This window comes from Solanum stenotomum, chromosome 1, assembly GCF_019186545.1.
Source record: "Solanum stenotomum isolate F172 chromosome 1, ASM1918654v1, whole genome shotgun sequence".
NCBI classification, from domain to species: Eukaryota; Viridiplantae; Streptophyta; class Magnoliopsida; order Solanales; family Solanaceae; genus Solanum; species Solanum stenotomum.
The window spans coordinates 80,327,734-80,353,647 of NC_064282.1; the positions used below are offsets into that span (position 1 = coordinate 80,327,734).

At 40.8% G+C, this 25,914-nt stretch overlaps 1 long non-coding RNA gene and 1 pseudogene across 2 annotated transcripts; both read right to left on the reverse strand.

Moving 5' to 3' along the window:
* Window positions 1–6,366: 6,366 nt before the first annotated feature.
* LOC125857234 (uncharacterized) lies at window positions 6,367–13,188 on the reverse strand (annotated as a pseudogene).
* A 610-nt stretch (window positions 13,189–13,798) lies between these two features.
* LOC125841440 (uncharacterized) lies at window positions 13,799–17,129 on the reverse strand. 2 transcript variants are annotated; one of them, XR_007443805.1, is made up of 4 exons: window positions 17,047–17,129; window positions 16,535–16,611; window positions 14,643–14,701; window positions 13,799–14,106 (listed from the first exon to the last, which is right to left on the reverse strand). It is a non-coding gene; the product is annotated as an uncharacterized LOC125841440 (long non-coding RNA). The 2 variants fall into 2 exon arrangements; XR_007443804.1 differs by lacking the exon at window positions 13,799–14,106 and having other exon boundaries at window positions 14,438–14,701.
* Window positions 17,130–25,914: the final 8,785 nt, after the last annotated feature.

Genomic DNA, 25,914 nt, shown 5'->3' on the forward strand with positions numbered 1-25,914 from the left:
TCAGACTGGGTGGTGTCCACGTTGGAGTCAAGGTCCTCTGGGGTACCACGCCAGACCAAGCCTCATTCAAAATAGAGAACTCCTTATAGTCCTGTGGCTTGAGTCGGGGAATTTTCTTGCCGAGGGCCACACAAGTAAAGATGGCCTTAATGGTCTTCCACATCTGACCCATTAGACGATCCCTTTCCAGACACTTCCTCCTCTCCTGGTGTAGCTGGCGAAGGAGCATCTCGACCTCTAGGGCAGTGCTGGGTAGAAGAGGAGTGAAGTCAGCATAAGCATTCCCCAATCTCTCCCTAACGGCTGCTAGATCCTTCTCAGGCCGTGCCTCGTCGTCCAAATTAGCAGCCGCCTTACCGCGGATAGTCCTGCAAGTCCTCCTCTTTTTGCTTCGAGAAGTAGAACCTGTCCTAACCAAAAGAGGGTGAAGCGGGGGATCCATAAGAAGTACCTCATCAACATCGAATAGTGGCACTCTCGCCCGCTTGCACAAGGCAGTGATAAGACTGGGAAGAAATAAAGCCTTATTGTTACCCCGATAGAACATCTTCCACTCTGAAATAATCTATGCCCTTACATTTAGCCAGATGCCCTGTATGGCGCACGCCACCACCAATGCACGGGGATAGGTCACGTCGGTACGGTTGCTTGACGGGCGAATCCTCCTAGTCACTAAGTGTAGCTACCTCTTAGCATCGGGTGACCAATCTGTGCTAGTAATACCCTCGGCAGTAGCCCAGTGAACCCGAACTCGGTGCGTAGGCTCGACAAGAGTGTCTCTCAGCCACTCCAGATCCATCTCCCTTACCCTGTCCTCATACTCATGGTTCGGGACCTCCGACACCTATAATGCATCATTAATAGCGGTGGCATTCAAAGGGATGTCGACTCCCTGAACACAGATGACAGAATAGAAGTCATCCCAGCGGATGGTGGGGAGGATGGCATAAAACTCCCTCACCCAAGTGGAACGTGCATCTGGGGGAGCCTCAGTCAGCGGGATCTACCCAAACTCTACCAAACGAGAATAGAAGACAGGCTCCTTCTCCTCTAGCTTGTGCAGCACGAAACCTCTCTCGCAACAGAACTCCATGTTACGGTGATCATGATGCCTTTCCCAACTTGCAGCATCGGGAAACCGGATGAAAGGTAAGTGTTCGTCGTTTTGTCCTACCATTTAGAAAGCCTGCAATAAGTGAAATATGAATTAGATTTGCGAAAGATAGTCAGTGTAAGACTAAAATTTAAGGAAAGGAAAATTTTTGGTGCTAAGGGACTGGCCACTGTTGGCTTTATCCCGCCACAGCGGCCGTAATCTCGCCGGTCACCATAGCGGGATGAAGGCCGCCAGAGCGGCCTTCATCTGGGACAAACTTTAGATGCGATAATGGCGTCTCTTAGTCCCAAAACCCCCATATCAGTAGAATTTCAGCAGATCAGAGTATTATAACTATCCTAGAACCTAAATAAGTAATTATTTTGACAAAATAACTCCGATAAGAGGTCTAAATCAGAGTTTTACACCAAGGGACCCTTCAACTTCCCCCACCCATTTTTGTACCGACTTACCCGTATTTTTGTGAAATCCTTACACCCAGGACGTTGTGGGAACGTTGGGGACGTAAGGGAAGTGCCCATGCTTCTCTATTATATCAATCTAGAAACCTAGTTCAAATTCAAAAAACTATCCAGAAAACCAGCTTTAATTCGATTAGTTAGCAGCATGTAAGCGTACGTAGATAGCCACAAAAGTAAAGAGTGTAAGGATGAGAAGCTTACCTTAAATTCAACGTTCGGACTGAGTGGTTAGAGAGGATTTGGGAGAGTTGAGTAAGGGAAAATGGGAGAAATGAGGAAAATTTGTTCCTCATTCCCCCTTTAATGTTTCCAATCTCCCATCTCAGCGGGAGATCTCTCGCCACAATAGCCCTGCCTTAGCGGGAGGGTTGTCGCCCTGGCGGGCCAGGCTGTGTAAATTTAATACATTAAGTTCTTCGTGTGGGTTTCATTTGTTCCTCTAGTCGATGGGGTATAGTATCCTTCCGGGTGTTAACTAAGTGAAAGGTCGCCATTTGTCGTGGTTTCATAGTGGACCAATCCTTTAATTTAAGAATAAGTCAAAATGAGGCGTGTGATGTTCTGTGCACTAGTCGTTCGGGGATGAATGGTGGGTAAATTGGTATCTATTGTAATGATCCGAACCGTCATTAATTAGGAGAGATAAAAAAATCTGGGCCACTATCCTGCCAGAGCAGGCAAGGTGCCGCAAGGGCGGTGTCGCCATAGTGGGGTAAGCTGGTGCCAGGGCAGGATCTGTGAGGCATAACATAATTTACAAGAAATCCTATTTTCTCCATCTTCCTAAAATATCTGAATAAGTCGTAAAACACCCTAGAAACCCCAGAAAAGCTACTCTAAGCTTGGAAAGGGAGGAGAAGGATATTTCTAGCGTGAGGATGGTGAAATCTTGTGGATTCTTGGCCAAATCCATCGTTGCGAAGCCCGAAAAACCAAAATCAAAGCCAAAAACTCCGTACAATTGCTTGGCACCCAGGTAGGCTAGGTTTTTACAATTGATTAGTTATAATATGTGCTTACTACATAAAATATTTAAATCAATGGTAGGGTTGTGTGTATACCTTCATGCACCGAGTAATCTCCACGAATAATCCCTAGAATTCAAAGTATGTGGGTGTATGCCTTGTGAGGAGGAATTGGTGAATTGTTAGGAACCCTAGAATTGCTATCATGGATAGAGTTGGGTCAAGAATAAGGATATGAAATCAAGAGTGGAACTAGATTTATGAATGTATGTTACATTCAATAAATTAAAGTGATGGAATTGAGCAATTATCATGAATTCTGATTAAACCCTAATATGAAACCCTAATGATGAACTAGGGCTGAGTATGGTCAATTATTATATATGTGATAGGGATTGAGGAGTAATTCCTAAGTGATGGTTGTGATTCTATGTTTGTATGATGTATGCTTGTTCTTGCTTCATTATGATACTTTTATATGTATATGAATGTTGCTATGTTGATCACACTTGTTGTAAATGAGATAGATGAATGATGATTGCCATGAAATCATGACATAAATGTATGATCTTGAAGATATACTTATTTTTGTGATTGTGATGTGTGATTGGTATCGGTTGCTATCACGCCCTAAGCCTACACCCTGGACGTAGCCGACACTCGAGAGCCATTGCTGGCCCCAAGTGAACCCTTGGCTTGGCTTACTTACTCAGCGGAAGACTATATGCAATAAGAAAGGAATTCAAATGCTAAACAACTTAACTGTCACAAACTGAACTCTTAATGCTTTGAAAATAAACATTTAACTTAGCCAAAATGACAACTCAAATTCGAACATAACTCAATAAAAAAATGATGACGAATGAAGTAACATATGACTGACTATCTATGAAGCCTCTAAAACACCTGAGATGGATGTCGGGACAGTCCCACGACATCCTAATGAACTAATAATAAAACTAAAAACAATAAAAGGAGTCCTCTGGAATGCAAGAAGGCTTACCAACAGACTCTGAACTGCTCACTGGATCAACGATGTGCTGGATGCCGATCCTAGTTACCTATGTCTGCATCATAAGACGATGCAGGCCAACTGGCATCAGTACATTGAATGTACGAGTATGTGAGTTGGATTACTAAAACAACATAGGCTTGAAAGAGAATTTGAAGAAACTTACCTGGCTTAACTTAACTCAACATAACTGGACTCATTTCAATATAAAGAAATTTAAAAGAAAGTGTAATATAAGGAAAAACTGTTTAAAAACATGATGTCAACTCTGTGTATTTAGAAATACGATAACAACTCTATATGTATGCAAAGATACAATATGAACTCTGCTTGTATATGAAAAATACCAATATATTTGATGTATATAAAGATACGAAATAATGTTGTGGAAGTTTCTCTAACCGACAACCATCACATAAGAGCTATTGTGATGATACATCGATCTCCCTCACGCTTTCAGCACATCCTATACCCTGCCCAAGGTATAGGACCTGAATTACTAAGTGGATCCACTAGTCTATGAGAAAGGATTCATCTAAAAAGTATGACCCTTTTCTACCCATGATGACTACATGGTTTATGGGGGCTGATAGTTGTATGAACTCTTTCCCATATCGGTGCTTAATACTACTCCCAAAATATACTAGCTCTTTATGTTTAAAACATACTTCTTTCTGTGATTTGAGATAATTGCTCAAAACTTAGCTCAAAGGCTATCTTGGAAATAAAAGTTTCCACTCTTGCTTAGTTATGAAATCATTTACTCTTTTCTGAAAACTAGTTGAAAGGCTCTTTGGAAATCAAGGTTTTTCTTTCTTGTTTAAATGTGAACATTTTAAACCCTTTGGGAATACATTGTCCCCATATACTTTTGAAGATATGAACTTAAAGCTTTACTCTTTACTCTTTACTCTTTACTCTTTACTCAACTTGAACTTTAAGTCTTAAAACAAAGTTAAACATTTGAAAAAAAAAGACTTTTGAAAACCATTTAAGAACTTATCTTAACTTGACTCTTGACGTTGATCTTAACTGCTCTTGACTTGACTCTTAAATGATCCTTGAATGGAATTATGGATTCAAGGATTATGATTTGTGTTTGGAACGATCTCATGTTGTTTAGGAATGATTTTAAATAGCTAAAATGAGAAAAGTCAGGAAATCATCGTCTTGGAACAAGTCTGTGACGCGGAGGTGTTTTAAATAATTACTTGCGAAATTAAATTTTGAGATAGAGGAATCCGCGTCTTAACCACGACACGGAGAAACTTTTTGGTTACAGGGGGAGCAAGTCCGAGACGCGGACTTGCTTGCCAGATCACGATCGACTTTTTCCTTCTCGGTTTTACAGCCCCAATTCGCCTAGACTCGACTATTGATCTCAAATTCATTTTAGATTATGATACCCAGCATATGGACTCAAGAACCTAACTAAAAAAAACACTATAATTCGATTCAAAGATCTCAGAAATCCTCAATTCATCCCACTTATAGAACAACATTCAAATTCAAGAATACATGTCAAGAACATCAACTTACAAACTCTTTTAGGACGAATTTCGCTGAACTAAACATGTTTGGTTCATGGGTGAATGAACCCAACACTATGAAAGACTCACATACCTTGTAGGGACATCCCCGATGAAATACACAAGCCAAACTCGACGTTCTTGACGAATCTTGAACGTTCTTCTCCTTTCTCCTCTTTTCTCCTCTTCTTTTCTCTTCTCTCAAAACCCTAACTCTTTTTACAAAAGCGTAAACTAACTAAGTTCAGTTTAGACCCCTTAGTAATTACCAAAAATGAATTAAAATAAAAGGGTAAGGAAAAGACCAAACTACCCTTCAAAAATCCAAATTTGGACTTTCCTTAATCCAACAACCCAAATTCCAAAGGGTATAACTTGCTCATACGAATTCAGAATCATGCAAACTTGGCGGCGTTGGAAATATCATTCCAAGATAATTCCAACCATATCTGGAAGTACACATAACTCATCCTGAGCTAGGAGTTATGGCCGTTTGAAGTTGACCAAAAACTCACTTTTCGTAACCTAAACAAATTTCCAAAATTTCAATTCTTTCCAAAAATGACAATTTCCAATTCTTTAGATTCTACCTAGCTATTTCAAATTGCGAGATGTTACAGTTTCCACATTCTGGCATAACTAACTTGGATCGGATTGCCACGTTTCGACATAAATATGGGATCGGTTTCCACGTTTCGGCATGTCACGACCCGATTTATCAAGTCACGATGGCACCTACTATAACCCGCCAGCAGGTAAGCCAACCCGTAACCCGGAACAACAAGTAATGGGTCTGAGGGTAGAAATTAAACAAGAGTAGGCAAATAACAATATAAACAGGCGGACGCAAACCAAAAACATATCTACAAATAAAGATCCCTCCCAGAACCTGGAAATCACTAGTACAGAGCTACTACTAAATGAGTACAAGTCCCAAAACTGGACAACAGAGACTGGACTGTCTCGAAAGGAAAAAGACAAGTCTATATATACAGATGGAGACTGAAATAGTACAAAACGCCGTGTGCTCACCCCCGTCTCCGGATAAGTCTACTCCAAGCTCGATCAACGCTGGCTACTAGTGCTCGGACCTGCATCACAAAATAGATGCAGAGCGTAGCATGAGTACCAAAACAACAGGTACCCAGTAGGCATCATCGGCCGACTGAGCAAGATAAGCAAAAGTAAACTGAAATGCGAATAAAGGGTCACATCAAGTGCAAAGAGTAGTAAATGGGGGGTATGTACACGAGCGTACAGGCAACAAAGACAAGCAATCTAACTAACTCCGCCGGGCTCCCATAAACCCGACGGGTACGCTCGTGCACAATAAAAGAAACCACCTGCACGGACCCCCATAAGCCCGGCAGATGGACTGACAGTTGAAGTAAAATAATGGAGCTAGAAGGTCTATCACAATATTACCAATTTCCGGACTTGTAACTGAACCATTCCCAATCATATTCCAAGATCTCATTACGTCCCGGACTTTAACCGGAATCTCTCCAACCTCCAAAACCTCAACCTGCAGATGAGAGTAATCAAGACTAAACTGAAGCTTTAGTGAGGAATTGGGAATACACCACGTGCAAGCTGGACCACGGACTCGAACCGGGTACTATAGCTAATGAGTCAACCTATATGGGCTGGACCACGGACTCGAACCGGGTGCTGTAGCCAAAGGTCGGGCACGGGTGGGCTGGACCACGGACTCGAACCGGGTGCTGTAGCCAAAATCAGATCACAGGTAAGCTGGACCACGGACTCGAACCGGGTACTGTAGCTAAGCCTGGACATAAATGAGCTGGACCACGGACTCTAACCGGGTACTGTAGCTGAAACCAGATCACAGGTAAGCTGGACCACGGACTCGAACCGGGTACTGTAGCTAAGCCTGGACATAAATGAGCTGGACCACGGACTCTAACCGGGTACTGTAGCTGAAACCAGATCACAGGTAAGCTGGACCACGGACTCGAACCGGGTACTGTAGCTAAGCCTGGACATAAATGAGCTGGACCACGGACTCTAACCGGGTACTGTAGCTGAAACCAGATCACAGGTAAGCTGGACCACGGACTCGAACCGGGTACTGTAGCTAAGCCTGGACATAAATGAGCTGGACCACGGACTCTAACCGGGTACTGTAGCTGAAACCAGATCACAGGTAAGCTGGACCACGGACTCGAACCGGGTACTGTAGCTAAGCCTGGACATAAATGAGCTGGACCACGGACTCTAACCGGGTACTGTAGCTGAAACCAGATCACAGGTAAGCTGGACCACGGACTCGAACCGGGTACTGTAGCTAAGCCTGGAAAAAGTAAGCTGGACCACGGACTCTAACCGGGTACTGTAGCTAAGAATCAATATCCAACCATCCGTCGCGGGAAATATCACCAAACCGATTACCATAAATAATCCTTTTAGTCCGACCCTCATATACCCCAAATCGCCGAGGAAGTATCCAATAATGAGTAAGCTAGACCACGGACTTTAACCGGGTATTTGTAGCCGATATAAAAGCAGGGCATTATGGATACAAGGTCATAAGCTGAGTTACCGACTATCAGACTCAAGTCTGCTATATCAGTCTACAAGGAGCTAACCGTCCGAAACGACGTCGGAAAAAGTTCTACTGCCCAACGACATCCGAAATCTCGCAAGTCTATGGCAACACTAGTCTAAGCCTAGACTAAGGCCAAACATACTTCAAATCAATATTATCATATACACCACCAGATATGGCTATTCAATAATATCAAGAGACATGCTGTCATAATCCAACACTTTCCCGAAATAAGGTCTAAGGCAGGAATTATAGAAATTTAGCATGCTCGACACCCGAACCCCTCCATACTCAAGCAAATCAATAAACAATTGCCTAAACATGCTCAATCTCACGAGAGAAAACCATAGCCTACCTGAAAGCCGATCACGCGTGCTCCAACTCACGGTACCGGATCTTTTCCTCTCCGAACGGTCTCCAAATGCTTCCCCACTAACAAAAGGTTAATCACCTCGTCATTACGAATATATTGACACTAAAATTATATTTTTCGGAGACGGACCCAAAATCGGGTCTAAAACGGGATTGTGGGGCCCACACTTAGAATCTCAAAATCGAATCCGTGGAAACGTCCCAACTACCTTACTAAACTAATATCCCAAAATTTTAGCACAAACAGATGCCCACAACACCGCAAATCAGCCACAATAATTAAAAAGGACAGCCCTTTCATCATCAATTTCCGGAAAAACGAGACCCTTTCAACCCAAACAGATTATACCACGACGATCCTTGCGAAAAACTCTACAAGTTAGCCACAAGAATGACTCAAAACGGACTTACGATGATCAAGATCTCACATTTCAAAAATTCAACAACAAAACATCCGAAAATCACACTGGCAGTGGCTAAAAATTGATTTCTTACCTCAACGAAGCCTCCCCTCGCGTTTTCGAGATCACCGCTAGATTCCCCTCGAAATTCTCTTGAAGTTTGCCTTTTGAATCACTTAATTTGGATTAAAAATGAAGGAGCAATCTCAATTTGAAGTTGAACAAAAATTTGGACGAAATTCGTTCTTAAAAATCTGGAAATTTCCACCTCTGCCACGTGTCGTCACGTGGCTCTGCCACGTCACCGCCGCGTCAAAATTTTACAACCCTCCAAACTTAAATTTCGATGTTTCGGACTCGTTCGGAGTCGGAAAAATACAAACCTTATATGGAATCTGATTGGAAATGATATTTCGGACTCAATGGTGAAGGCGGAATTTCCATTTGGAGCTCGCTTCGACGAAAAGTGGGTCCCACACCCAGTATCATTTGAGCCAGATTCCACAATTGCTATCTAAAGTCTCGGGAAGTGAACAAAGGGTCGTTCTAGACCAAAATCGATCTTCCGAAGCTAACCTAGCTGTCAGAATTTTCATCTGAGCACGTCTTCCAAGAAGGTTGACCAAAGTCAACTTTTCAAGTTATAAAAATCTCCAAAACAGGAGAACGGGCCTAAAACCCAAACGAACGACCAGGCGACCGAACAGTCAGTGCCAGCAAGTCATAAATGACTTGGGGTCGCTACAGGAACGCTCTAAACGATGAAATGAATTCTTTAATTTAAAAATGACCTGGAGGGTCATTACAATATCCACTACTAAAAGAACTTTCGTCCGCGAAAGTAAGAGTCAAGAAGTACCTGAATGCTCAAATAAGTCGGGGAACTGTGCCCGCATCTCATGCTCGATCTCCCAGGTAGCCTCCTCAACTGGACGATGTCTCCAACGGACCTTAACAACAGGAATGGCTCTCGAGCGCAATCTCCTCACATCTCTGGATAGAATGGCAACTGGCTCCTCTACGAATGTCAAACGATCATCCAACTCGACTGCATCATACTGGAGCACATGGGACTCATCAGGAACATACCGCCGCAACATCGAAACATGAAACACTGGGTGGATGGCTGAAAATACTGGAGGTAGGGCCAACTCATAAGCAACCTCTCCAACTGTCCGGAGTATCTCAAATGGCCCAATGTACCTGGGGCTAAGCTTGCCCCGCCTCCCAAACCTCATCACGCCCTTCATGGGCGACACACGGAGGAATACCCGATCACCAACAGAGAATCTCAAAGGTCGACGCCTCTGATCCGCATAACTCTGGTGCCTACTCTGAGCCGTCCTGAGCCTATCCTGAATCACCCTCACCTGATCCAGGGCCTCCTGAAGCAAATCTGTACCACGCGGCCTAGGCTCTGTAGACTCAAACCAACCCACTGGAGAGCGACAACGCCTACCATATAAGGCCTCAAACGGGGCCATCTGAATACTAGAGTGGTAGCTGTTATTGTACGCAAACTCCGCCAAAGGCAAGAACTGGTCCCACTGACCTCCAAAATCCATAACACAAGCCCGCAACATATCCTCAAGGACCTGAATAGTACGCTCTGACTGACCATCCGTCTGTGGGTGAAATGCTGTGCTAAGGTGGACACGGGTTCCCAACTCTTCCTGAAAAGCCCTCCAAAAGCTGGAAGTGAACTGTGAACCTCGGTCTGAAATGATAGCAACAGGCACACCATGAAGACGAACTACCTCCCGAATATAGATACGAGCTAACCTCTCAGCACTGAAGGTAGTATGAACAGGAAGGAAGTGTGCTGACTTGGTCAATCGATCCACGATGACCCAAATGCTGTCAACACCTCTAGAAGTCCGAGGCAACCCCACAACGAAGTCCATAGTGATACGCTCCCACTTCCACTCCGGAATGGGTAATCTCTGAAACACACCACCAGGCCTCAAATGCTCGGCCTTTACCTGCTGGCAACACAAGCAACGGGAAACAAAGTCAGCAATATCTCTCCTCATGCCACTCCACCAGTAATGCTGCCTCAAATCGCGATACATCTTCGCTGTGCCTGGATGGATAGAGTATCTAGACTCATGGGCCTCAGAAAGTATCAACTGTATCAAATCTCCAACTCTCGGAACACAGATGCGGCCGGCAAATTTCAACACTCCATCAGGATCTAAGGTAGCCTGACCACCATCACCCGCTAACACTCGATCTCTAAGGGCCACCAAAGTATCATCCTCAAACTGGCAACCACGGATCCTATCAAGCAAAGAAGACTGAACTCCCATAAAGGCCAAGACGCATCTAGAATCTGAGATATCCAACCGAACCATGCTATTAGCTAAGGACTGAATGTCCAAAGCTAAGGGTCTCTCCTCAACAGATAAGAAGGCTAGACTACCCATACTCACTGCCTTCCGGCTCAAGGCGTCCGCTACCACATTCGCCTTGCCCGGATGATAGAGAATAGAGAGGTCGTAGTCCTTTAGGAGCTCAATCCAACGACGCTGCCTCGAATTAAGGTCCCTCTGACTCATGATGTACTGAAGACTCCTGTGATCGGTATAGATCTCACATCGAACTCCATACAAGTAGTGCCTCCAAATCTTAAGTGCGAAAACTACCGCCGCCAACTCTAAGTCATGGGTGGGGTAGTTGCGCTCATGAATCTTAAGCTGCCTCGACGCATAAGCAATAACCCGGCCCTGCTGCATCAATACACAACCCAAACCAACGCCGGATGCGTCACAATATACCGTGAAGCCCTCGCCCTCAACTGGAAGAGTCAATATAGGAGCGGTGGTCAATAACTCCTTGAGCCTCAAAAAGCTCGCCTCACACTCCTCTGACCAAACAAAAGGAACATCAACACGAGTCAATCGAGTCAACGGGGCTGCAATAGTAGAAAAGCCCTCAACAAAGCGTCTGTAATAGCCTGCTAGTCCGACGAAGCTCCGAATCTCAGTAACTGAAGTGGGCCTGTGCCAATCACGAATAGCCTCAATCTTCGCCGGATCAACCCTAATACCCTCCTTGGACACCACGTGCCCCAAGAAGGCTACAGACTCAAGCCAAAACTCGCACTTTGAGAACTTGGCATAAAGCCGCTGATCTCTCAAAGTCTGGAGCACTATCCTCAAATGCTGCTCATGCTCACTCCGGCTCCGCGAGTATACTAGTATGTCATCAATGAAGACTATGACGAAGGAATCAAGATAAGGCCTGAACACACGCGTCATCAAGTCCATAAAGGCAGCAGGGGCATTAGTCAACCCAAACGACATCACCAAGAACTCATAATGGCCATAACGAGTCCTAAATGCGGTCTTAGGGATGTCCGCTGCCCTAATCCTCAACTGGTGGTAACCGGACCTCAAATCAATCTTAGAGAACACTGAAGCTCCCTGTAGCTGGTCAAATAGGTCATCGATCCTAGGCAGAGGATATCGATTCTTCACTGTCACCTTGTTCAGCTGCCTGTAGTCAATACACAATCGCATAGTACCGTCCTTCTTCTTCACGAAGAGGACTGGGGCACCCCAAGGCGATACACTAGGCCTAATGAATCCCTTACCCAAGAGATCCTGAAGCTGAACACTGAGCTCCTTGAGCTCTGCAGGAGCCATCCGATATGGCGGAATAGAAATAGGGCGAGTACCTGGCTCAAGCTCAATCGGAAAGTCAACATCACGCTCTGGGGGTAGGCCAGGTAGATCAGTAGGAAACACATCTATGAAGTCACGAACAACAGGAACTGACTCAACCGGAGGAACCTCCTTACTCACATCACGTACATAGGCCAAATATGATAAGCATCCGCTAGCCACTAGCCTCCTAGCACGAATAAAAGAAATAACCCCAACTGGTGTGCTACCACGAGATCCCTGCCACACCACCGGAGGAATACCGGGAATGGCTAAGGTAACGGTCTTAGAAAAGCAATCTAAAACAGCGCGATAAGGGGATAACCAATCCATGCCCAGAATCACATCAAAATCAACCATGTCAAGCAATATAAGGTCAGCCCGGGTGTCACACCCCTGGATAGTAACTAAGCAAGATCGAAATACCTGATCCACTACTAAAGACTCACCCACGGGGGTCGACACACGCAACGGCGCTACCAGAGGCTCAGACATCAAACTCAATCGAGAGGCATAGTAGACAGAAACATACGAAAAAGTAGAGCCTGGATCAAATAAAGCCAAGGCGGGCTGCTGGCATAATAACACTGTACCTGTGATCACATCGTCCGAGGTCTCAGCATCTGCTCTAGCTGGAGCTGCATAAAAGTGGGCCTGGACTCCCCTACCCTGTGCATCGACTCTGCCCCCTAATCTGCCTCCTCGGGGACCACCCCGTATACCCTGGTGACCACCCCTACGGTCCTGTCCCTGGCCTCTGCCTCTAGCTGGAGGTGCTGGCGCATGCCTAGCTGCCTGTGGAGCGGGTAAGGCTAACCTGCGATGGGGACACTCGCGGGCCCAATGATCTAACCCCCCACATTCATAACACCCCTGGAACTGTCGACTGAGAGCTGGAGGTCGGCTACCCCGGCCAGAAGAACCCATCTGTGAACTATCTCGGCCCCGACTAGGACCGGCACTAAAACCAATATGGCGGTGCTGATCACCCTCTGATGCCTGGAGAGCAGCCTGGAAGGGGCTACTAGACTGACCCGACTGAAACCTCTGCTGGGATCTATCATAAGACCCTCGGGGTCTGAAACGGCGCCTATCATAGCTATCCTCCTGTCTAGGTCTCTTGCCGCTGCCCCCTTGGGCCTCGCGACGGAGCTGCTCGATAGTGCGGGCATGGTCCACTACATCTAGAAATGAGCGGCCCGCTGAGACTAAAGACTGAGTCTCAATCCGCAACTGTAGTCTCAAACCCCGAACAAAACAACGAACCCTCTCCTCCTCAGTAGGTAATATCATGGCGGCATGCCTGGAGAGCTCGTGGAATCGGGCCTCATACTCTGATACTGTCATGGAGCCCTGCTCTAACCGAGCAAACTGATCTCTGAGCTGATCTCTGATGCTCCTGGGAATAAATCGGGCCAAGAAGGCCTCTGAAAACTCAGTCCATGTGACCGGTGGAGACCCAGCTGGCCTGGTCTCTAAGTATGTACGCCACCACTGCCTGGCGGGACCGTCTAACTGGTAAGCGGTGAAGTCTGCCCCTCTCGACTCCACTAAACCCAAAGTCTGTAGCCGCTCGCGGCAAGTAACTAGAAACTCGTGGGCATCCTCCCCCACTGCCCCAGAAAACCTCGGCGGTGATAGTCTAAGGAACACACCGAGCATCTTCTGCTCCCGTAGTGGCATGACGCTCTCCAAATCGTCAGGCTGGACAATCGGTGCCGCTGGTGTAGGCTGGCCCTGCGGTACTGGAACAACTGGAGCTGGGGCCTGCTGCATACCCCCAATGGCAGCTAGTATCTGTACGAGCATCGCCTGTATATCTGGAGCTGCCACAGGCTCGGGCGGTGGCTGGGCTGATCCCGGACCCATCGGCTGCTGCGGTGCTGGAGCTGCTGGTGGCTCTATCACCGGCTCTGGAGTTTGCTCTCGGTCCTGGGCTGGTGCTGTAGCTCTGGCACGACCTCGAGGTCGGCCTCTACCCCTAGCTGGGGCCCTACCACGCGTGCGAGCCATCCCTATAAAAGAGTGGTACAAGTAAAATTTTCAGAAATCGATAAGACACACAATGCACGACAGTGATACAAAAGCAGCACGTTCCTAAAGACATCCTGTAGCCTCCCGAAGATAAGTAACGGACGTCTCCGTACCGATCTGCAGGACTCTACTAGACGTTAGCTCTGTACAAGTGAGACCGACGAACCTGGGGCTCTGATACCAATTTGTCACGACCCGATTTATCAAGTCATGATGGCACCTACTATAACCCACCAGTAGGTAAGCCAACCCGTAACCCGGAACAACAAGTAATGGGTCTGAGGGTAGAAATCAAACAAGAGTAGGCAAATAACAATATAAACAGGCGGACGCAAACCAAAAACTTATATACAAATAAAGATCCCTCCCAGAACCTGGAAGTCACTAGTACAGAGCTACTACAAAATGAGTACAAGTCCCAAAACTGGACAACAGAGACTGGACTGTCTCGAAGGGAAGAAGACAAGTCTATATATACAGATGGAGACCGAAATAGTACAGAACGCCGTGTGCTCACCCCCGTCTCCAGATAAGTCTACTCCAAGCTCGATCAACGCTGGCTACTAGTGCTCGGACCTGCATCACAAAATAGATGCAGAGCGTAGCATGAGTACCAAAACAACAGGTACCCAGTAGGCATCATCGGCCGACTGAGCAAGATAAGCAAAAGTAAACTGAAATGCAAATAAAGGGTCACATCAAGTGCAAAGAGTAGTAAATGGGGGGTATGTACACGAGCGTACAGGCAACAAAGACAAGCAATCTAACTAACTCCGCCGGGCTCCCATAAACCCGACGGGTACGCTCGTGCACAATAAAAGAAACCACCTGCACGGACCCCCATAAGCCCGGCAGATGGACTGACAGTTGAAGTAAAATAATGGAGCTAGAAGGTCTATCACAATATTACCAATTTCCGGACTTGTAACTGAACCATTCCCAATCATATTCCAAGATCTCATTACGTCCCGGACTTTAACCGGAATCTCTCCAACCTCCAAAACCTCAACCTGCAGATGAGAGTAATCAAGACTAAACTGAAGCTTTAGTGAGGAATTGGGAATACACCACGTGCAAGCTGGACCACGGACTCGAACCGGGTACTATAGCTAATGAGTCAACCTATATGGGCTGGACCACGGACTCGAACCGGGTGCTGTAGCCAAAGGTCGGGCACGGGTGGGCTGGACCACGGACTCGAACCGGGTGCTGTAGCCAAAATCAGATCACAGGTAAGCTGGACCACGGACTCGAACCGGGTACTGTAGCTAAGCCTGGACATAAATGAGCTGGACCACGGACTCTAACCGGGTACTGTAGCTGAAACCAGATCACAGGTAAGCTGGACCACGGACTCGAACCGGGTACTGTAGCTAAGCCTGGACATAAATGAGCTGGACCACGGACTCTAACCGGGTACTGTAGCTGAAACCAGATCACAGGTAAGCTGGACCACGGACTCGAACCGGGTACTGTAGCTAAGCCTGGACATAAATGAGCTGGACCACGGACTCTAACCGGGTACTGTAGCTGAAACCAGATCACAGGTAAGCTGGACCACGGACTCGAACCGGGTACTGTAGCTAAGCCTGGACATAAATGAGCTGGACCACGGACTCTAACCGGGTACTGTAGCTGAAACCAGATCACAGGTAAGCTGGACCACGGACTCGAACCGGGTACTGTAGCTAAGCCTGGACATAAATGAGCTGGACCACGGACTCTAACCGGGTACTGTAGCTGAAACCAGATCACAGGTAAGCTGGACCACGGACTCGAACCGGGTACTGTAGCTAAGCCTGGAAAAAGTAAGCTGGACCACGGACTCTAACCGGGTACTGTAGCTAAGAATCAATATCCAACCATCCGTCGCGGGAAATATCACCAAACCGATTACCATAAATAATCCTTTTAGTCCGACCCTCATATACCCCAAATCGCCGAGGAAGTATCCAATAATGAGTAAGCTAGACCACGGACTTTAACCGGGTATTTGTAGCCGATATAAAAGCAGGGCATTATGGATACAAGGTCATAAGCTGAGTTACCGACTATCAGACTCAAGTCTGCTATATCAGTCTACAAGGAGCTAACCGTCCGAAACGACGTCGGAAAAAGTTCTACTGCCCAACGACATCCGAAATCTCGCAAGTCTATGGCAACACTAGTCTAAGCCTAGACTAAGGCCAAACATACTTCAAATCAATATTATCATATACACCACCAGATATGGCTATTCAATAATATCAAGAGACATGCTGTCATAATCCAACACTTTCCCGAAATAAGGTCTAAGGCAGGAATTATAGAAATTTAGCATGCTCGACACCCGAACCCCTCCATACTCAAGCAAATCAATAAACAATTGCCTAAACATGCTCAATCTCACGAGAGAAAACCATAGCCTACCTGAAAGCCGATCACGCGTGCTCCAACTCACGGTACCGGATCTTTTCCTCTCCGAACGGTCTCCAAATGCTTCCCCACTAACAAAAGGTTAATCACCTCGTCATTACGAATATATTGACACTAAAATTATATTTTTCGGAGACGGACCCAAAATCGGGTCTAAAACGGGATTGTGGGGCCCACACTTAGAATCTCAAAATCGAATCCGTGGAAACGTCCCAACTACCTTACTAAACTAATATCCCAAAATTTTAGCACAAACAGATGCCCACAACACCGCAAATCAGCCACAATAATTAAAAAGGACAGCCCTTTCATCATCAATTTCCGGAAAAACGAGACCCTTTCAACCCAAACAGATTATACCACGACGATCCTTGCGAAAAACTCTACAAGTTAGCCACAAGAATGACTCAAAACGGACTTACGATGATCAAGATCTCACATTTCAAAAATTCAACAACAAAACATCCGAAAATCACACTGGCAGTGGCTAAAAATTGATTTCTTACCTCAACGAAGCCTCCCCTCGCGTTTTCGAGATCACCGCTAGATTCCCCTCGAAATTCTCTTGAAGTTTGCCTTTTGAATCACTTAATTTGGATTAAAAATGAAGGAGCAATCTCAATTTGAAGTTGAACAAAAATTTGGACGAAATTCGTTCTTAAAAATCTGGAAATTTCCACCTCTGCCACGTGTCGTCACGTGGCTCTGCCACGTCACCGCCGCGTCAAAATTTTACAACCCTCCAAACTTAAATTTCGATGTTTCGGACTCGTTCGGAGTCGGAAAAATACAAACCTTATATGGAATCTGATTGGAAATGATATTTCGGACTCAATGGTGAAGGCGGAATTTCCATTTGGAGCTCGCTTCGACGAAAAGTGGGTCCCACACCCAGTATCATTTGAGCCAGATTCCACAATTGCTATCTAAAGTCTCGGGAAGTGAACAAAGGGTCGTTCTAGACCAAAATCAATATTCCGAAGCTATCTAGCTGTCAGAATTTTCATCTGAGCACGACTTCCAAGAAGGTTGACCAAAGTCAACTTTTCAAGTTATAAAAAACTCCAAAACAGGGAAACGGGCCTAAAACCCAAACGAACGACCAGGCGACCGAACAGTCAGTGCCAGCAAGTCATAAATGACTTGGGGTCGCTACAGGAATGCTCTATACGAGGGAAAGAATTCTTTAATTTAAAAAAATGACCTGGATGGTCATTACACGACATAACCCTGGGATCGGCTACCGCATTTTGGCACACTAACTTGGATCGGTTTCCACGTTTCGGCATGCTAATGGTGTTGGGTTTGGGTTCCATGAGAGGACCAATGATGTGATATAAAATGTGAGTTGTTCGTTGTTCGTGTGCTTGTTGATAATATTGTATATGCTTGATATACACTTGTGTGTATAGTGTTGTATTGGTTTGTATATGTTGTACTTAGTGGACATGTGTTATGACGATTTATAGTTGGTTGTTCATGGGTTGTAATGGCGAGAGTAGAGATAGTGAATGTGATGGAAAAAGCTTAGGTGGATTTCACCTTGGGAGAAAGAGATTGGGTTAGTGTTAACAAAGCCTGAATCATTGTATTATGTGACTATGGTTGGTAATGTGATGAGGAAGTAAGGTAGGACGTGTACAGTTTATTGATTTGGCGGTGGTTGTACTTGGGAACTTTCTTATGTGTTCAGAATGGTTCAGCTATGATCAAGAATCCGATAAGTGGGATTGATTGAAAAAGGGGTTTGTACTTAGGGTGCTAGTGTACATTGGAGGTGTTTCCAAGAAAGAGTAAAGGTGGAGAAGTGAGTTGTTTATTTCATGATCTTACTAGTTGGTTTCTTATGTTATGCAATAGGCGTCGGGTTGACTGATGATGCCTACTAGTACACATGTTTTGTACTGATACTTCTCTTGCTATGTCTTTTGACATAGTCTGGATGCAGGATTGGTGACGTTTCTTTATGTGAAGACGAATGGATTCTCCAGCAGCTTCTATCTTTCCTTCTGCATGGTGGGAGCTGTGTCTTTATTTATTTGTCCAGTAGTACTCTTAGTAGCTCTTGTACTTGTTTAGACTAGATCCCTGGCGGTGTTAAATTATTTTGTAAGTGGTAACTAAAGTTGGGTTAAAATTTCTTACTTATGAAATTTCTTCAATATCTTTCATTCGTTTTTATTAAATTTCCCCATGTTTAATTATTGGTGTAATAGGGTTCTCCTACTTAGGTGGTATATGTAGGTGCCTGCACGGCCCGGTGGGTTGGTTCGGGACAGCAGGGTTGGTGGATGAGATGCGGCAAATTTTCATTCCAGATGCAGATTACACCAAAGGACTCCGACGGTCCATTGATGTCTGTGAAATGGCCGGATATTTAAGGGAAGAAAAAAATATAGACAGAGATGATGAATCAAAGAAGATGATTCTTCGAGCTTCAATTTCAAGTATCAAGCGTAATACTCGTATATTAATTTGTAACCAACTTGACAAGATTCAACGATTAATAAATGAGAAAATGTGGTCGGTGCATCATATTATTGCTATTGACATTTTCAAAGAAGTTAGAAAAGAAGTTGTTGACGAAGCATGGAGGAATATTGTTTTGCAACCATGCCTAGATATTGTGCAAAGATTTCTTAAAAATGATGATCACAATATTATTATTGAGTGTACATAAACTATCATTATCTCTATCTTGTGTTATTTTGTCTCTTGGTGAGTTTAATTTTTGGCCAATTCTGTACAGTATGTATCGAACTACAGATATATATATACTATTCTTGTCTGTAAAAATACGTTTATTTATAGAGCAAATATTTAAGCTTTATAAAAATATTTATTTTAAGGTCCGATCCAAGGACAAGCCCCAAGTCCAAGTTCAAGTCTTTGATATTTAATATATATTAATATAAATACGTACTTACACAATTACATAAGATCTTTCTTAATGTCAAGGTAATAGAGTGAAAAAATAAATGACTATAAATGTTTGGGAAGATTCTAACCTTAAAGAATTTGAAAGAATAAAATTCTTAACTCCAAATTTAAAATTGTTACATAGACAAAGAACATAAAATAATAAATTTGCAATATATCGGTAAGGATCATTTAAGGAAATATATTCTACCTGATTCAATCACGATGATGTTCAATAAAACATTTATATATTGTTACAAGTAAATATAAATAATTGTAATTGAAATAATTATTGATAATTGTTCCTTCCCTTCTAATTGAATTAGACTTAGCACTTATGACGTGTTGTTAAATAGTGTATGAATTGACGCATTATCACTTGAATGTATTCCTTTAGAAATATTATTGAGCTCTTTTTACAATCCTTTTGAAATCCATATTTTCGTCAATCTTGTAAGTGATCTCATAACAATGTGCATCTATAAAGTTCATCCTAAAATTATTTAAGCCAAATCACCCAAATTCAAGATGACATATCTGTAAGTTTTTTTCAAGAATTATTCTTATCCTAAAAGATATGATTTTTTTTTTTATAAATTTGGTATATACAAATTCATAAGTTCATAATCAAATTTTTACTACAAATGCCAAGTTATATGCGATCTCCAAACAACGTACATTTGATAACTTTATCCTAAAATTATTTACTTGTCATTACAAAAATTCCAGTTGACATATCTATAGATTTTTCAAAAGTCATTGAGCTTATCCTAAAAGATATCAATATTTCTAAATATGGTATGCCAATTAATAAGTCCACAAATACCTATTACTATAAATGCTCAATGAAATCTCTTTCATAACCACCATCAAGAAAAATGTGTTCTTTTACATAGTTTATTACATCTCAAGCAAAGTTTCTACTTATTAACTTTATATTTATAAGATTTTTTAATGTATGAGTGTATGCATGAGTGATTTTAATGAGATTATTTACTATTTTAAACTAATTATTAGTATGATTTTATTTTATGTGTAGCTGAAATGAATACTTTCATTAACAACAACAACAAGTTCAACAAGAAGAAAGTGGTGTTCATAATGAAAGCAACAGGAATGAGAAAATCTCATCTCTCTGTTGACCTTGCCACTCATTTTCGAAAAGAAATAATCAACTCAGACAAAATGCAAGTATATAAGGTACTTGAAATCGTGACCAACAAAATCACACACGCTTAGAAACAAGGTGTACGATACTATTTGCTAGGCATACATATTAGAAAAAGACATTTTTTTGTGATTCGTTTATTTTAATTTGAAACTTACTTGATAGTTATTTTCTTTCACAAATTTTTAGGTGAAATTGAGTTAGTTTCTGACTTCATGGCCGAAGATTTCTGTCAGAAATCCATTGTCTACATAGAATTTTTTTTGAAGACCCAATGTTTTCTAATTATTGTTGGAGTNAATTTTTAGGTGAAATTGAGTTAGTTTCTGACTTCATGGCCGAAGATTTCTATCAGAAGTCCATTGTCTACATAGAATTTTTTTTGAAGACCCAATGTTTTCTAATTATTGTTGGAGTGTCAAATTCGTATATTGAAAAACTTGTGGAAGACCCTGTGTTCATGTTCAAATATAAGTATGACTGTTTCTTTATTTGGATTGATGTAGAGCAATAAGTCGTGAACCGTAGAGTTGACACGAGGGTTGATGAAATTGTCAATGTAGGTAGTTTTTGTGGTTATTTTATAGATGAATCAAAATATAATAATGTCTCTAACTAAAACTTTTCTTATATAGTTTTCTTAATAATAGTTTTGGTTTTCAAATATATGTTCAACTAAATAAAAATATTCTTAAATTTATGTTGCATGCACGACTAGTGGATGAGGTGCGGCAAATTTTCATTCCAGATGCAAATTACACCAAAGGAATCCGACGGTCCGTTCGTGTCCCTGAAATGGATAGATATTTAAGGGAAGTAAAAAATATAGATGGAAATTACGAATCAAAGAAGATGATTCTTCGAGCTTTAATTTCAAGTGTCAAGCGTAATACTTGTATATTAATTTGTAACCAACTTGGAAAGATTCAACGATTAAGAAATGACACAATGTGGTCGGTGCATCACATTATTGATACTGACGTTTTCAAAGATGATAAATGAGAAGCTGTTGATGAAGCATGGAGGAATATTGTTTTGCAACCATGCCTAGATATTATGAAAAGATTTCTCAAATATGATGATCACAATATTATTAACATAAACTATCATTATCCCTATCTTGTGTTATTTTGTTTCTTGGTCACTTTAATTTTTGACCTATTTTGTACAGTTTGTATCGAACTACAGATATATATACTATTCTTATCTGTAAAAACACTGTTATTTAAAGAGCAAATTTTTAATCTTTATAAAAAAAATTATTTTAAGGTTCGATCCAAGGCCAAGCCCCAAGTCTAAGTCCAATTCCAAGTCTTTGATATTTAATATATTTTAATATAAGTACGTACTTACACAATTACATGGGATCATTCTTAATGTCAATGAAATAGAGTGAAAAAAAAAACGACTATAAATGTTTGGGAAGATTCTAACCTTAAAAAAATTGTACGAATGAACTTCTTAACTCCAAATTTAAAATTGTTACATAGACAAAGAGGAGAAAATAATAAATTTGCAATATATCGGTAAGGATCATTTAAAGAAATATATTCTACCTAATTCAATCACGATGATGGAAGCTTCATTGAATAAAACATTTATATATTATTACATGCTGCACAAGCAAATATTAATTATTTTTATTGAAATAGTTATCTATAATTTTTCCTTCCCTTTTAATTGAATTAGACTTAGCACTTATGACGTGTTGTTAAATAGTTTATGAATTGACGCATTATCACTTGAATGTATTCCTTCAGAAATATGACTGAGTTCTTTATACAATCCTTTTGAAATACATAGTTTCGTCAATCTTGTATGTGATCGCATAACAATGTGCATCTAGAAACTTCATCATAAAATTATTTATGCCTAATCACCCAAATTCAAGCTGATGTATCTCTAGGTATTTTTCAAGAATTATTCTTATCCTAAAAGAGAGGAATTTTTTTAAAAAATTTGTTATATACCAATTCATAAGTTCATAATCACATATTTACAATTAATACCAAGTTATATGCGATCTCCAAACAATGTATGTTTGATTACTTTATCCTAAAATTATTTACCTGTCATTACCAAAATTCCAGTTGACATATCTATACATTTTTCAAAAGTTATTGATCTTTTTCTAAAAGATATCAGTATTTCTAAATATGGTATGCCAACTAATACGTCCACAAATACATTTTACTATAAATGCTCAGTGAAATCTCTTTCATAACTACCATCAAGAAAAATGTATTCTTTTACATAGTTTATTACATCTCAACTAAGGTTTCTACTTATTAACTTTATATTTATAAGATTTTTTAATGTATGAGTGGTTTTCATGAGATTATTTACTATTTTACACTAATTATTTTTATGATTTTATTTTATGAGTAGCTAAAATGAATACTTTCATCAACAACAACAAGAAGAAAGTGGTGTTCATAATGAAAGCAACATGAACGGGAAAATCTCATCTGTCAGTTGACCTTGCCACCCATTTTCGAAGAGACATAATCAACTCGGACAAAATGCAAGTATATAAGGGACTTGAAATCGTGACCAACAAGTTCACACACGCTTAGAAACAAGGTGTACGATACTATTTGCTAGGCATAAATATTACAAAAAGACATTTTTTTGTAATTCGTTTATTTTAATTTGAAAATTAATTGACAGTTATTTTGTTTCACAAATTTTTAGGTGAAATTGAGTTAGTTTTTGACTTCATGGCCGAAGATTTCTGTCTGAAGTCTATTGTCTACATAGAATTTTTTTTGAAGACTCAATGTTTTCTAATTATTGTTGGAGTGTCAAATTCGTATATTGAAAAACTTGTGGAAGACCCTGTGTTCATGTTCAAATATAAGTATGACAGTTGCTTTATTTGGATTGATGTAGAGCAGTAATTCGTGAACCGTAGGGTTGACACGAGGGTTGATGAAATTGTCAATGCAGGTAATTTTTGTAGTTATTTTATATATGAGTCAAAATATAATAATGACTCTAACTAAAACTTTTCTTATATAGTTTTCTTAATAATAGTTTTGGTTTTCAAATATATGTTCAACTAAATAAAAATATTCTTTAATTTATGTTGCATGCAGGGCTGGTGGATGAGGTACGACAAATTTTCATTCCAGATGCAAATTACACCAAAGGAATCCGACGGTCTATTCAATTCCCTAAAATGGCCAGCTATTTAAGGGAAGAAAAAAACATAGACGGAGATTATGAATCAAAGAAGATGATTCTTCAAGCTTCAATTTCAAGTGTCAAGCGTAATACTGGTATATTATTTTGTAACCAACTTGACAAGATTCAACGATTAATAAACAAGAAAATGTGGTAGGTGCATCATATTATTGCTACTGACGTTTTCAATGAAGATGAAAGAGAAGCTGTTGATGAAGCATGGAGGAATAGTGTTTTGCAACCATGCTTAGATATTGTGAAAAGATTTCTCAAAAATGATGATCACAATATTATTAACATAAACTATCATTATCTCTATCTTGTGTTATTTTGTCTCTTGGTCACTTTAATTTTTGACCTATTTTGTACAGTTTGTAACAAACTACTGATATATATATATATATATATATATACTATTCTTATATGTAAAAACACTGTTATTTAAAGAGGAAATTTTTAAGCTTTATAAAATTTTTTATTTTAAGGTTCGATCCAAGGCCAAGCCCCAAGTTTAAGTCCAATTCCAAGTCCTTGATATTTAATATAGTTTAATATAAATACGTACTTACACAATTACATGGGATCATTCTTAATGTCAAGGAAATAGAGTGAAAGAAAAAACGACTATAAATGTTTGGGAAGATTCTAACCTTAAAAAATTTGTAAGAATAAAATTCTTAACTTCAAATTTAAAATTGTTACATAGACAAGGAAGAAAAAATAATAAATTTGCAATATATCGGTAAGGATCATTTAAAGAAATATATTCTACCTAATTCAATCACGATGATGGAAGCTTCATTGAATAAAACATTTATATATTATTACATGCTGCACAAGCAAATATTAATTATTTTTATTGAAATAGTTATCTATAATTTTTCCTTTCCTTTTAATTGAATTAGACTTAGCACTTATGACGTGTTGTTAAATAGTTTATGTATTGACGCTTTATCACTTGAATGTATTCCTTCAGAAATATGACTGAGTTCTTTATACAATCCTTTTGAAATCCATAGTTTCGTCAATCTTGTATGTGATCGCATAACAATGTGCATCTACAAACTTCATCCTAAAATTATTTAAGCCTAATCACCTAAATTCAAGCTGATGTATCTCTAGGTATTTTTCAAGAATTATTCTTATCCTAAAAGAGAGGAATTTTTTTTAAAAATTTGTTATATACCAATTCATAAGTTCATCATCACATATTTACTATTATTACCCAGTTATATGCGATCTCCAAACAATGTACGTTTGATTACTTTATCCTAAAATTATTTACTTGTTATTACCAAAATTCCAGTTGACATATCTAAACATTTTTCAAAAGTTATTGATCTTTTCCTAAAAGATATCGGTATTTCTAAATATGATATGCCAATTAATAAGTCCACAAATACATTTTACTATAAATGCTCTGTGAAATCTCTTTCATAACCACCATCAAGAAAAATGTATTCTTTTACATAGTTTATTACATCTCAAGCAAGGTTTCTACTTATTAACTTTATATTTATAAGATTTTTTAATGTATGAGTGTATGTATGAGTGGTGTTCATGAGATTATTTACTATTTAAAACTAATTTTTATAATTATTTTATTTTATGTGTAGCTAAAATGAATACTTTCATCAACAACAACAAGAAGAAGAAAGTGGTGTTCATAATGAAAGCAACAGGAACGGGAAAATCTCATCTGTCAGTTGACCTTGCCACCCATTTTTGAAGAGACATAATCAACTCGGACAAAATGCAAGTCTATAAGGGACTTGAAATCGTGACCAACAAGATCACACATGCTTAGAAACAAGGTGTACGATACTATTTGCTAGGCATATATATTAGAAAAAGACATTTTTTTGTAATTCGTTTATTTTAATTTGAAAATTAATTGACAGTTATTTTGTTTCACAAATTTTTAGGTGAAATTGAGTTAGTTTCTGACTTCATGGCCGAAGATTTCTGTCTGAAGTCCATTGTCTACATAGAATTTTTTTTGAAGACTCAATGTTTTCTAATTATTGTTGGAGTGTCAAATTCGTATATTGAAAAACTTGTGAAAGACCCTGTGTTCATGTTCAAATATAAGTATGACAGT